Here is a 12535-nt window from a genome sequence, read left to right as displayed (position 1 = left end):
TGTGTGTGTGTGTGTGTGTTTTCTTTGGTTATCATGCTCTCTCCAAAAGTGTGAAGTAAGATTTTGACCCAAGGATGGGTGTAGCATGCAAGTCTAAAATGTTTCTAAAAAGCATTGACAATTCAGGTTATATGCCATAACTTCTAAAGAGGTGGCTGTATCATGTTAAGGCCTAACATGTGTATTCCTTAAAAGTGTTTTCTAATTGGTGCCAGATCCCTTACAGCCTAGTGAACACAGCTAGACTTTTCCCAGTTAACATAAGAGCAGAAATGCTCAGGGTTAGCCTTAAGTTCCGTTTAACCCTATTTGTAGGGCTTTGGCATATCAAGAAAGGGTGAAGTTCCAGGACAAAGGTAAGGGGGAGCTGCAGAAGGTGAGGAAGAGGAGCAGTGGGGCTGAAAGGAAGAGAGGGATCAGGATAGGAGGGAGGTGAGAAAGGAGTGGGGCTATGAGACACACAGTTACAGAGGTAGACAGGAGGACAACTTCTTTGGGAGGGGAAGAAGGCTAAAGTTGTTTAAAAGGAAGCCTCAAAGTCTTAGAATTTGTTCAAAATCTTTCTTGCTTTCTTTCTTGCCTCCTTTGGACCAACCGAAGTAAGCGGCCCGTGGTGTGATCGCTGTTCTAATACCCTCTCTTCTAAGGTGGCACGCTACACAGGTGTGACCTGCCCAAGAAACCAAAGGGCCCCTGCAGTTCAAGACTGTACTTCCTGAAATCATGCCACTTTCAGAAGAAAGTAATAGAGTCAGGAGCTTTGTGGCACACCACAGAGCTAGCACAAATCTGACCAGGGGTTGGGCGGATTACGGGTTTCCCCTAGTTAAAGAAGACTGACATAGAAGGAGGGACTTGCCCGACCTTACAGTAAGCCTGATTCTCTGTTCATCCAAAGGACTCCAGAAAGCAGGCAAATACTGACATGAGTCTGGCAGAGGGTTGACCTGCAGAAGAATGGCAGCCTGCAATCTCCATGCTATAAAAAAGAACAGAGACCAGGAGGAGGACTTGCAGCCCCACCCAAGGAAGTTAGGGTTCTTTGATAGGTGCTGTTCTTGACCCAGCCACCCAGTGTTTGGGGTTTGCCCAACCTTTCTCATGTAATGGCACCAAGTTATTTTAAAAAACAAAGATGTACATGCCTCAGATAGAGGTTAAAGGCTTCATTCGGTTGAAGCCTATCAGGGAATGCCTGAAGACCAGGCGGGAACCAAGGTCAGGGTTCTTCTAAGATGGAAAGAATTTGAATAACCCACCCGTGTTTTAACTTCAGTGGCAGTTTCCACCTTTTGCAAAACTTGTGGATGGGGGTGGTTCCTCTTTTCCTGCCCCTTGTTTGGAGTCCCAGTAACCAACAGAACAGTATTTCTGACAGCTGTTTCTGTAAGCCTTGCGGCACTTTTAGGTGGTCATGGGGTGTAGGAGGTATAAAGCCAAAGAAAGAAAACGGGGCAGAGTAGAAGGAAGGTAAGGGAAATGAGAGGACTCTCTGTATTATTTGTTGAAAATCTTTTGCTCCTTTATCCTTGAGGGGTCTGAGGCCTTCTGGGTCAAGTTGGCTACACAGGTCCGTTCCGAGTTACCATTGCCCAAGGGAGTTCCACGTGGCTCCCAAGTGAGTCACCTGGATTCCACATATAATCCTCCATGGCTGTACCGAGGTTCAGCAGCAGCCGTTCCCTCCCCTGCTACTCAGAATCAGTTAGTACTCTGTCCAAAATGGCAACTCCCCTTCTCACCAGCTGGACACAAGATGTGTGAGGTGCCCTGATGGCACCTGTAGCTTGCAATTCTGTGGGACTCGTGCCATGTCCCTGGCAAAAGCACATCCCCTGTGGGCCAAGACCTGTAGCCCTGGAGACTACACAGGTGCAGGGAGGGCAGCGGAACAGCCGCCAGTGGGTCAGTAAGAGGAATGGAAACTGGGCCACCCAGCTCCTACTCCTTGGTTCCTGGTCCCATGTGTTCTGCGTAACGGATGTACAGCACCACATAGCGGTCTCTGATTTAACACAGACACTGCACGCCGAAGGAGGGCGCTCTGTCCGTCCAGAGTAGTGTTTCAGGGCTGGCATTTTGGCCATGTCTTCAGTAGGCTCTCTCACACACTACGAGGGTAGGTGCTACTAAAAATTTGATAAGCGATGCAGACTGTGTATTCCCTTGGGTGGGCCCGTTCCTGTACCTCATTCTCTCAAGGGTGAGTTCTCTGTTTTCACACTCAGTCGTGTGGGATTCCGTTTTTAAAGATCACACATCTCACCAGGAAATCCACTTATTCTTCCCCTGGGTGTTTTCCAAGAGACCAAGGGACCTTTCAGCGCAGGCTCCCTGGATGGCTGAGCACAGCCTCCCCTAATGAATGCGCCATTGTTATGTAATAGCTGCCCCCTCCCCGCTCCACCTCTCTGGGGGTGCCAGACCTCCAGTCTCTCTCTGCTCTCCTCCTGACTACACAGCTGGGAAAGGTGCTGTTGCAGGTTAGTCTTGCCTGCCTCCCACTTGCCTGCCGTTTCTTTGGTCACAGGCTGCCTCACTCATGGGGCCTGCCTGGGTCCAGGCCCACCTGACAGGTGATCTCTGGCTGCCTCTACTCTGGCTGCTCCTGTCCCAGGTCTGCTGCTCCCATGCCCTGCCAGGATGGCGCTTCACTTCCTCTGAAATTGTGATCCCCAGGAAGGTGTCCCACAGGGTGGGTGGAGCTGGGGTGCAAGACCAGCTGTCCTACAGGATTCACTTCAGGGGCCATAGGCATGTGGTTCACATGAAGGTCAAGAAGAACTTGCTGCCCAGACAGTTTCCTGTTATCACCGATAACGACCAAGGTGCGATGCAGGAGGACTACCCCTTTGTCCCTCGAGACTGCTACTACTACAGCTATCTGGAAGGAGTTCCGGGGTCCATGGGCACGCTGGACACCTGCCGTGGGGGTCTGCGTGGCATGCTGCAGGTGGATGACTTCACTTACGAAATCAAACCACTGGAGGATTCTTCCAAGTTTGAGCATGTGGTTTCTCTGCTTGTGTCGGAAGACCAGTCAACAGAGACCGAAAGGTGTAAGATTGAAGAAGAAGATGCTGATCTAGCATATGAAAGGGCAAAGGTTGCTGGAACCCCTAGAGCAACGCCTGTGTATTCGTGGTGGTCCCATAGGCAATTCTTAAAACTTCACTACACAGTTTCTCATTCATTATACAGGATGCACCCTAATTTTACAGAGGTAATAGAGAACATGGTGATGTTAAACAACATAATGCATACCATTTATTTTCAAAATAAACTAGTCATCTACATACGCGTTTTGTGCATATGGCAACATAGGGATATTATAGATGTGACCCATACTGGTAATAGTTACAGAATTACAGAACTGTTCGGTTTGTGGAAATATTGGAACTGGTTTCATGAAATTCCTCATGATACTTCATTGCTTCTTACAGGACATAAATTGAGGGGCGATATATATTATTCCCACCACGATGGAGTATGCAACGCCAACTGGGGGTCCATGGGTGTATTTGTTGCAAATTATCATTTATTTTTAGCTGCCTGTGTTTCAGCACATGCAGTGGGTCATTCTTTGGGCATGAGACATGATGAACTTGGTTGTAGATGTTTTCGAAGGACCTTCTGTGTCATGATTTCTCAGCCAGGTCTTTTTGATACGTTTAGCAATTGTTCTTATGACACACTCCATCGTCGTATGAGTATCTTCGCTGACTGCTTGGCTTTTACAGATGCACCATATGATAATTTTCCTTATATAGCCCCTCGTTGTGGTGACCAGATCATAAATGAGAGGGAAGAATGTGACTGTGGCACCTTTAGAGACTGTGCTAAAGATAAATGTTGTGAGACCAATTGTGCCCTCTCCCTTGGCAGTCAATGCAGTGGAGGAGGTTGCTGTTTGAATTGTAAACCTGCTAAACCTGGATGGATTTGTAGGGAGAGGTCTGGCATTTGTGATCTAGCAGAATACTGTGACGGGAAAACGGCTCTTTGTCCAGAAGATGTTTATATCCAGGATGGAACGCCGTGTTCAGGATTAGCCGTTTGTGTGAGAGGAAACTGTAGTGACCGTGATATGCAGTGTCAAGCCCTTTTTGGCTACGAAATAAGAGATGGTTCGCCAGCGTGCTATAAGCAATTGAATGTAAGAGGTGACCGATTTGGAAACTGTGGGTTGAGGAAGTACCTTTACGGCGGAATAAGACCAACGCAATGTGAACCAGATGATGTTTTTTGCGGAATGTTGCACTGTCGTAATGTCCCAGAAGTACCTGGTGGAGGTGATCATATTACATTTCGTCACATAATAGTAAAAGATGTTCAACAAGAATTATGCTTTGGATATGATGTACACCTTGGCTCAGACGAACCAGCTCTCGGACTTGTAATAGATGGTGCCACATGTGGGCCTGGAAAATTTTGTGTTGAACAGAATTGTACTTTTCATGCAGACATGGGTTTTGATTGTGATGTCAAGACATGCAATTTCAGAGGGGTGTGCAACAATAAGAAACATTGTCACTGTCAACGAGGGTGGAATCCACCAGGATGTAACCAAACAGGACCAGGTGGTAGTGTGGACAGTGGCCCTGCACCTGACAGAGAACCAGAAGTTCGAGGAAAAGTATCTGTTACTATAAACCACGCCATAGTGATACTGTGTATTCGATTTGGCCTTTTACTGCTTGCATTCATTTTGGGTTGGCTTATATACTTAACTGATACTGAAGATAAAGGTGAAGATGATGATAAAAGAAGGGGTAACAAGTAAACTGGTAGAGAAACAGAATCCCCTGAACTTTAAACGCTAACTGGAACCTACACAATGGAGAAAAATCACATTGGCACTTACTGGGAGAATCGATCAAGAATCACTCTGAGAATGGCATCATCCTACAGCTATTCATCCCAAGGTTGTCATCTTGAAATAAAATGACTTGGAAATTGAAAAACATTCTGTGTGTTTCAGTTCACTTAACATATCATGTGTGGCCATATTTTTAAAATTCCTGTAGATGCCAGTAGGACCTTTTAGATTCGCTAGCCAGAGGGCCTGTACTCACTTAAGATGTTGGCACTTATGTCTTGGAGATGCTCCTGTAGAAGATCTTGTGGGCAGTGGTGTGCCCTTTGTCATAACAGTTTTGCCCAATTGGTTATGTGCCAGATTTTTGTTATTTGTTCATTTTATTGGTAGTGTCAAATAAGCATAAAGAGAACCCCTCAGCACACAGAGTAGGAAGATCAAAAACTTCTGTGTCATAGGCCCGTGATGTCAACAGTAGTGCTAGCACCTGCTCTTTATGTGATCTTGCCTGAAGTCTTTGAAGTTTACGTTTTCAAGGTCCACAATTACATTCAGAGAAGAAATAGATTTTTCTAAGGTTGTGTGATGATCAAAAAAGCCTCTAAGCCCAGCTGGTGTGTCTCAGTGGTTGACTCATGAACCGGGAGGTCACAGTTTGATTCTTGGTCAGGGCACATGCCCGGGTTGCATGCTCCGCCTCCAGTGGGGGGCATGCGGGAGGCGGCCAATCAGTGACTCTCTCTCCTCATCGATGTTTGTCCCTCTCTCTCCCCCTTCATCTCTCTGAAATCACTGAAAACATTGCATTTCTTTTTTTCTTATCCCCCCGAAAAAAGCATCTAAGAAAAGCCAGCCCAATTTAAGCACTTACAGGCCAACTCTTATCATTTTTCTTCTTCTTTGGTTGTGCTAAAGCTGGGGTATTCCAAGTATAATGAGTTCAGCATCCCCCCTTATTGTAAAGCTTTCACATAAGGAAGGGGCCACTGATGACTGATCCATCATTTCCTAAGGCCTGGGGTAATTGTGTCATAGTATCTCACATATAAAATCACGGGAATTGACTCATCACAGCCTGTGAAATTACACAATGGCACTGACTGTCTGACATATAGGGTGTTCCCAAAAAAATGTATATTGACTCTTGAATAATTATAAAGGCCGTGTTATATTAAAATACCTTTAATATTTCAAATTGAGCAATCAGCTGTTAAAGGGTATATATGTTTTGGAGGGACACCCTGTATATATGAAGACAAAATTTTAGGTAAAAGGGAACAGGAAGCAGTCACTTCAGAAACAGTGCACTAGTATAGAGTCTGACAAGTGGTGTGTTGTGTTTGTGCTATTTAAATGCCTCAGGCCAAAGATTAGGTCTCTTGCTGAAAATATGGGATGCAGATGAGGCCAGCCACCAAATGGTGGAGGAAGGATGCAGCAGTGGAGAATCGGTAGGATCGCCAGTCTGTGACACTGTAACTTGTCCATCTTTTATAGAGCTCTCATGGCCAGCACTTTGTGTCCGGTTGGCTTCTCTGGTCGAGTGATCTGGACCTTCATCCATGATGGGTCTGAGCCCCTGCTTCCTTTACTCTTATCAAATATGGGCGCTCCATCAGCAACTGTCATCAGTATCTCCTAAAATCGAGGTTGGATGAACATTTACCAAAAGGGTTATTTCTTGCTGATCCATGGGCAATTCTTGAAACTAGCCTGTCTTCCTAGAGGAGGTAGAAATTCTGTTTCTGTTTCAGCAGCCTGTTTACCAAAGCATGTTAACTCTGGGCCTTGTAACGTTTTCCCTCTTTTTTTCTCCACTTTCTCAATACTGGTTCAAATCCTCACTGATTTGTTTTGCATTTGTTAAGGGCCTTTTGTTTCCCTCAGGCTGTTTAATTTGTACTACAGTTGGTTTGACTGTGTGTGTGTGTGTGTGTGTGTGTGTATGTTTTCTTTAGTTACCATGATCTCTCCAAAAGTGTGAAGTAAGATTTTGACTCAAGGATGGGTGTCGTCTGCCAGTCTACAATGTTTCTAAATAGCATTGACAATTCAGGTTATATACCATGACTTCTAAAGCGGTGGCTGTGTCATGTTAAGGCCTAACATGTGTATTCCTTAAAAGTGGTTTCTAATTGGTGCCAGATATTCAAAACAGATCCCTTACAGCCTAGACAACACAGCTAGACTTTTCCCAGTTAATGTAAGAGTAGAAATGCTCCGAGTTAGCCTTAAATTTCGTTTAACCCTATTTGTAGGGCTTTGGCATATCAAGAAAAGGTGAAGTTCCAGGACAAAGGTAAGGGGGAGCTGAAAAAGGTAAGGAAGAGGGGCAGAGGGGCTGAAAGAAAGAGAGGGATCAGGATAGGAGGGAGGTGAGAAAGGAGTAGGGCTATGAGACACACAGTCACAGAGGTAGACAGGAGGACAACGTCTTTGGGAGGGAAAGAAGGCTGAAGTTGTTTAAAAGGAAGCCTCAAAGCCTTAGAATTTGTTCAAAATCTTTCTTGCTTTCTTTCTTGCCTCCTTTGGACCAACCGAAGTAAGCGGCCCGTGGTGTGATCGCTGTTCTAATACCCTTTCTTCTAAGGTGGCACGCTACACAGGTGTGACCTGCCCAAGAAACCAAAGGGCCCCTGCAGTTCAAGACTGTACTTCCTGAAATCATGACACTTTCAGAAGAAGGTAATAGAGTCAGGAACTTTGTGGCACACCACAGATCTAGCACAAATCTGACCAGGGGTTGGGCGGATTACGGGTTTCCCCTAGTTAAAGAAGACTGACATAGAAGGAGGGACTTGCCCGACCTTACAGTAAGCCTGATTCTCTGCTCATCCAAAGGACTCCAAAAAGCAGGCAAATACTGACATGACTCTGGCAGAGGGTTGACCTGCAGATGAGTGGCAGCCTACAATCTCCATGCTATAAAAAAGAACAGAGACCAGGAGGAGGACTTGCAGCCCCACCCAAGGAAGTTAGGGTTCTTTGATAGGTGCTGTTCTTGACCCAGCCACCCAGTGTTTGGGGTTTGCCCAACCTTTCTCATGAAATGGCACCAAGTTATTTTAAAAAACAAAGACGTACATGCCTCAGATAGAGGTTAAAGGCTTCATTCGGTTGAAGCCTATCAGGGAATGCCTGAAGACCAGGCGGGAACCAAGGTCAGGGTTCTTCTAAGATGGAAAGAATTTGAATAACCCTCCCGTGTTTTAACTTCAGTGGCAGTTTCCACCTTTTGCAAAACTTGTGGATGGGGGTGGTTCCTCTTTTCCTGCCCCTTGTTTGGAGTCCCAGTAACCAACAGAACAGTATTTCTGACAGCTGTTTCTGTAAGCCTTGCGGCACTTTTAGGTGGTCATGGGGTGTAGGAGGTATAAAGCCAAAGAAAGAAAACGGGGCAGAGTAGAAGGAAGGTAAGGGGAAATGAGAGGACTCTCTGTATTATGTGTTGAAAATCTTTTGCTCCTTTATCCTTGAGGAGTCTGAGGCCTTCTGGGTCAAGTTGGCTACACAGGTCCGTTCGGAGTTACCATTGCCCAAGGGAGTTCCACGTGGCTCCCAAGTGAGTCACCTGGATTCCACATATAATCCTCCATGGCTGTACCGAGGTTCAGCAGCAGCCGTTCCCTCCCCTGCTACTCAGAATCAGTTAGTACTCTTTCTAAAATGGCAACTCCCCTTCTCACCAGCTGGACACAAGATGTGCGAGGTGCCCTGATGGCAGCTGTAGCTTGCAATTCTGTGGGACTCGTGCCATGTCCCTGGCAAAAGCACATCCCCTGTGGGCCAAGACCGGTAGCCCTGGAGACTACACAGGTGCAGGGAGGGCAGCGGAACAGCCGCCAGTGGGTCAGTAAGAGGAATGGAAACTGGGCCACCCAGCTCCTACTCCTTGGTTCCTGGTCCCATGTGTTCTGCATAACGGATGTACAGCACCACATAGCGGTCTCTGATTTAACACAGACACTGCACGCCGAAGGAGGGCGCTCTGTCCGTCCAGAGTAGTGTTTCAGGGCTGGCATTTTGGCCATGTCTTCAGTAGGCTCTCTCACACACTACGAGGGTAGCTGCTACTAAAAATTTGATAAGCGATGCAGACTGTGTATTCCCTTGGGTGGGCCCGTTCCTGTACCTCATTCTCTCAAGGGTGAGTTCTCTGTTTTCACACTCAGTCGTGTGGGATTCCGTTTTTAAAGATCACACATCTCACCAGGAAATCCACTTATTCTTCCCCTGGGTGTTTTCCAAGAGACCAAGGGACCTTTCAGCGCAGGCTCCCTGGATGGCTGAGCACAGCCTCCCCTAATGAATGCACCATTGTTATGTAATAGCTGCCCCCTCCCTGCTCCACCTCTCTGGGGGTGCCAGACCTCCAGTCTCTCTCTGCTCTCCTCCTGACTACACAGCTGGGAAAGGTGCTGTTGCAGGTTAGTCTTGCCCGCCTCCCACTTGCCTGCAGTTTCTTTGGTCACAGGCTGCCTCACTCATGGGGCCTGCCTGGGCCCAGGCCCACCTGACAGGTGATCTCTGGCTGCCTCTACTCTGGCTGCTCCTGTCCCAGGTCTGCTGCTCCCATGCCCTGCCAGGATGGCGCTTCACTTCCTCTGAAATTGTGATCCCCAGGAAGGTGTCCCACAGGGTGGGTGGAGCTGGGGTGCAAGACCAGCTGTCCTACAGAATTCACTTCAGGGGCCGTAGGCTTGTGGTTCACATGAAGGTCAAGAAGAACTTGCTGCCCAGACAGTTTCCTGTTATCACCGATAACGACCAAGGTGCCATGCAGGAGGACTACCCCTTTGTCCCTCGAGACTGCTACTACTACAGCTACCTGGAAGGAGTTCCGGGGTCCATGGGCACGCTGGACACCTGCCGTGGGGGTCTGCGTGGCATGCTGCAGGTGGATGACTTCACTTACGAAATCAAACCACTGGAGGATTCTTCCAAGTTTGAGCATGTGGTTGCTCTGCTTGTGTCGGAAGAACAGTCAGCAGAGAATGAAAGGTGTAGGATTGAAGAAGAAGATGGTGATCTAGCATATGAAGAGGCAATGGTTGCTGAAAACCCTAGAGCTGTGCCCGTGTATTTGTGGTGGACCCATAAGCAAGACGCGAAAATTCACTATACAGTTACTAGCTCATTATACTCGATGTCCCGTAATATTACAGGGGTAATAGAGAACGTGGTGATGATAAACAACATAATGCATACCATTTATTTTCACCATCAACTAGTCATCCACATACGCGTTATATGCATATGGCAACGTAGGGATCCTATGGACGTAACCCGTCAGAATGCTCAGAGAATCATAAAACAGTTTGGTTCGTGGAAATTTTCGAAGTTTTTTCACGAAATTCCTCATGATACTTCATTGCTTCTTACAGGACATAAATTGTCTGGAGGTATATATCTTAGCCACCATGATGGAGTATGCAACCCCAACTGGGGGGTAATGGGTGTATTTGTAGCACGTTTGCATATATTTTTAGCTGCCTCTGTTTCAGCACATGCACTTGGTCATGGTTTGGGCATGGGACATGATGAACCTGGTTGTAGATGTTTTCAAAGGACCTTCTGTGTCATGGCTCCTAAGCCGGGTCTTTTTGATATGTTTAGCAACTGTTCTTATGCCAGATTCCAGTTTTGTCTGTCTATCTTTCCCTACTGTCTGATTGATAAAAATGTACCATATGGTAATTTTCCTTATATAGCTCCTCGTTGTGGTGACCAGATCATAAATAAGAGGGAAGAATGTGACTGTGGCACCTTTAGAGACTGTGCTAAAGATAAATGTTGTGAGACCAATTGTGCCCTCTCCCTTGGCAGTCAATGCAGTGGAGGAGGTTGCTGTTTGAATTGTAAACCTGCTAAACCTGGATGGATTTGTAGGGAGAGGTTTGGCATTTGTGATCTGGCAGAATACTGTGACGGGAAAACGACTCTTTGTCCAGAAGATGTTTATATCCAGGATGGAACCCCGTGTTCAGGATTAGCCGTTTGTGTGAGGGGAAACTGTAGTGACCTTGATATGCAGCGTCAGGCCCTTTTTGGCTACCAAGTAAGAGATGGTTCTCCAGCGTGCTATCAGCAATTGAATGCAGTAGGTGACCGATTTGGAAACTGTGGGTTGGTGGAGATCCTTTACGGAAAAAGTCCTGGGAAATGTGAACCAGATGATGTTTTTTGCGGAATGTTGCACTGTCGTGATGTCCCAGAAGTACCTGGTGGAGGTGAACATATTACATTTCGTCGCCTAATAGTAAAAGATGTTCAACAAGAAGTATGCTTTGGATATGACCTATACCTTGGCTCAGAAGAACCAGCTCTCGGACTTGAAATGGATGGTGCAACATGTGGGCCAGGAAAATTTTGTCTAAAACAGAATTGTACTTTTCAAGCAGACATGGGTTATGATTGTGATGTCAAGACATGCAATTTCAGAGGGGTGTGCAACAATAAGAAACATTGTCACTGTCAACGAGGGTGGAATCCACCAGGATGTAACCAAACAGGACCAGGTGGTAGTGTGGACAGTGGCCCTGCACCTGACAGAGAACCAGGTGTTCGCGGCAAAATAAGTGTTAATGTAAACCACGCCCTAGTTGCGCTCTTTATTCGATCAGCCCTTTTACTGCTTGCATTCATTTTGGGTTGGCTTACATACTTAACTGAAGATGATGATGAAGGTGATGATAAAAGAAGGGGTAAAAAGTAAACTGGGAAAGAAACAGAATCCCCTGAACTTCACTAAATGCTAACTGGAACCTACACAATGGAGAAAAATCACATTGCCACTTACTGGGAGAAACGATCAAGAATCACTCTGAGAATGGCATCATCCTACAGCTATTCATCCCAAGGTTGTCATCTTGAAATAAAGTGACTTGGAAACTGAAAAACATTCTGTGTGTTTCAGTTCACTTAACATATCATGTGTGGCCATATTGTTAAAATTCCTGTAGATGTCAGTAGGACCTTTTAGATTCGCTAGCCAGAGGGCCTGTACTTACTTAAGATGTTGGCTCTTATGTCTTGGAGATGCTCCTGTAGGAGATCTTGTGGGCAGTGGTGTGCCCTTTGTTATAACAGTTTTGCCCAATTGGTTATGTGCTAGATTTTTGTTATTTGTTCATTTTATTGGTAGTGTCAAATAAGCATAAAGAGAACCCCTCAGCACACAGAGTAGGAAGATCAAAAACTTCTGTGTCATAGGCCCGTGATGTCAACAGTAGTGCTAGCACCTGCTCTTTATGTGATCTTGCCTGAAGTCTTTGAAGTTTACATTTTCAAGGTCCACAATTACATTCAGAGAAGAAATAGATTTTTCTAAGGTTGTGTGATGATCAAAAAAGCCTCTAAGCCCAGCTGGTGTGTCTCAGTGGTTGACCCATGAACCGGGAGGTCACAGTTTGATTCTCGGTCAGGGCACATGCCCGGGTTGCATGCTCGATCCCCAGTGGGGGGCATGCGGGAGGCGGCCAATCAGTGACTCTCTCTCATCATCGATGTTTGCCCCTCTCTCTCCCCCTTCATCTCTCTGAAATCACTAAAAACATTGCTTTTCTGTTTTTCTTTTTTTACCCCCAAAAAAGCCTCTAAGAAAAGCCAGCCCAATTTAAGCACTTACAGGCCAACTCTTATCATTTTTCTTCCTCTTCGGTTGTGCTAAAGCTGGGGTATTCCAAGTATGATGAGTTCAGCATCCCTCCTTATTGT

General features: G+C 46.2%; 1 protein-coding gene across 2 annotated transcripts in view; it reads left to right on the top strand.

Moving 5' to 3' along the window:
- The window catches only part of LOC107536246 (disintegrin and metalloproteinase domain-containing protein 21-like), a 35502-nt gene that overhangs the window by 12252 nt on the left and 10715 nt on the right, over window positions 1-12535 (top strand). The window lies entirely within an intron of this gene.

This window comes from Miniopterus natalensis, chromosome 1, assembly GCF_054644295.1.
Source record: "Miniopterus natalensis isolate mMinNat1 chromosome 1, mMinNat1.hap1, whole genome shotgun sequence".
NCBI classification, from domain to species: Eukaryota; Metazoa; Chordata; class Mammalia; order Chiroptera; family Miniopteridae; genus Miniopterus; species Miniopterus natalensis.
Note: the sequence above shows the minus strand (reverse complement) of the source record. Positions and strands in the feature narration are given on the sequence as shown.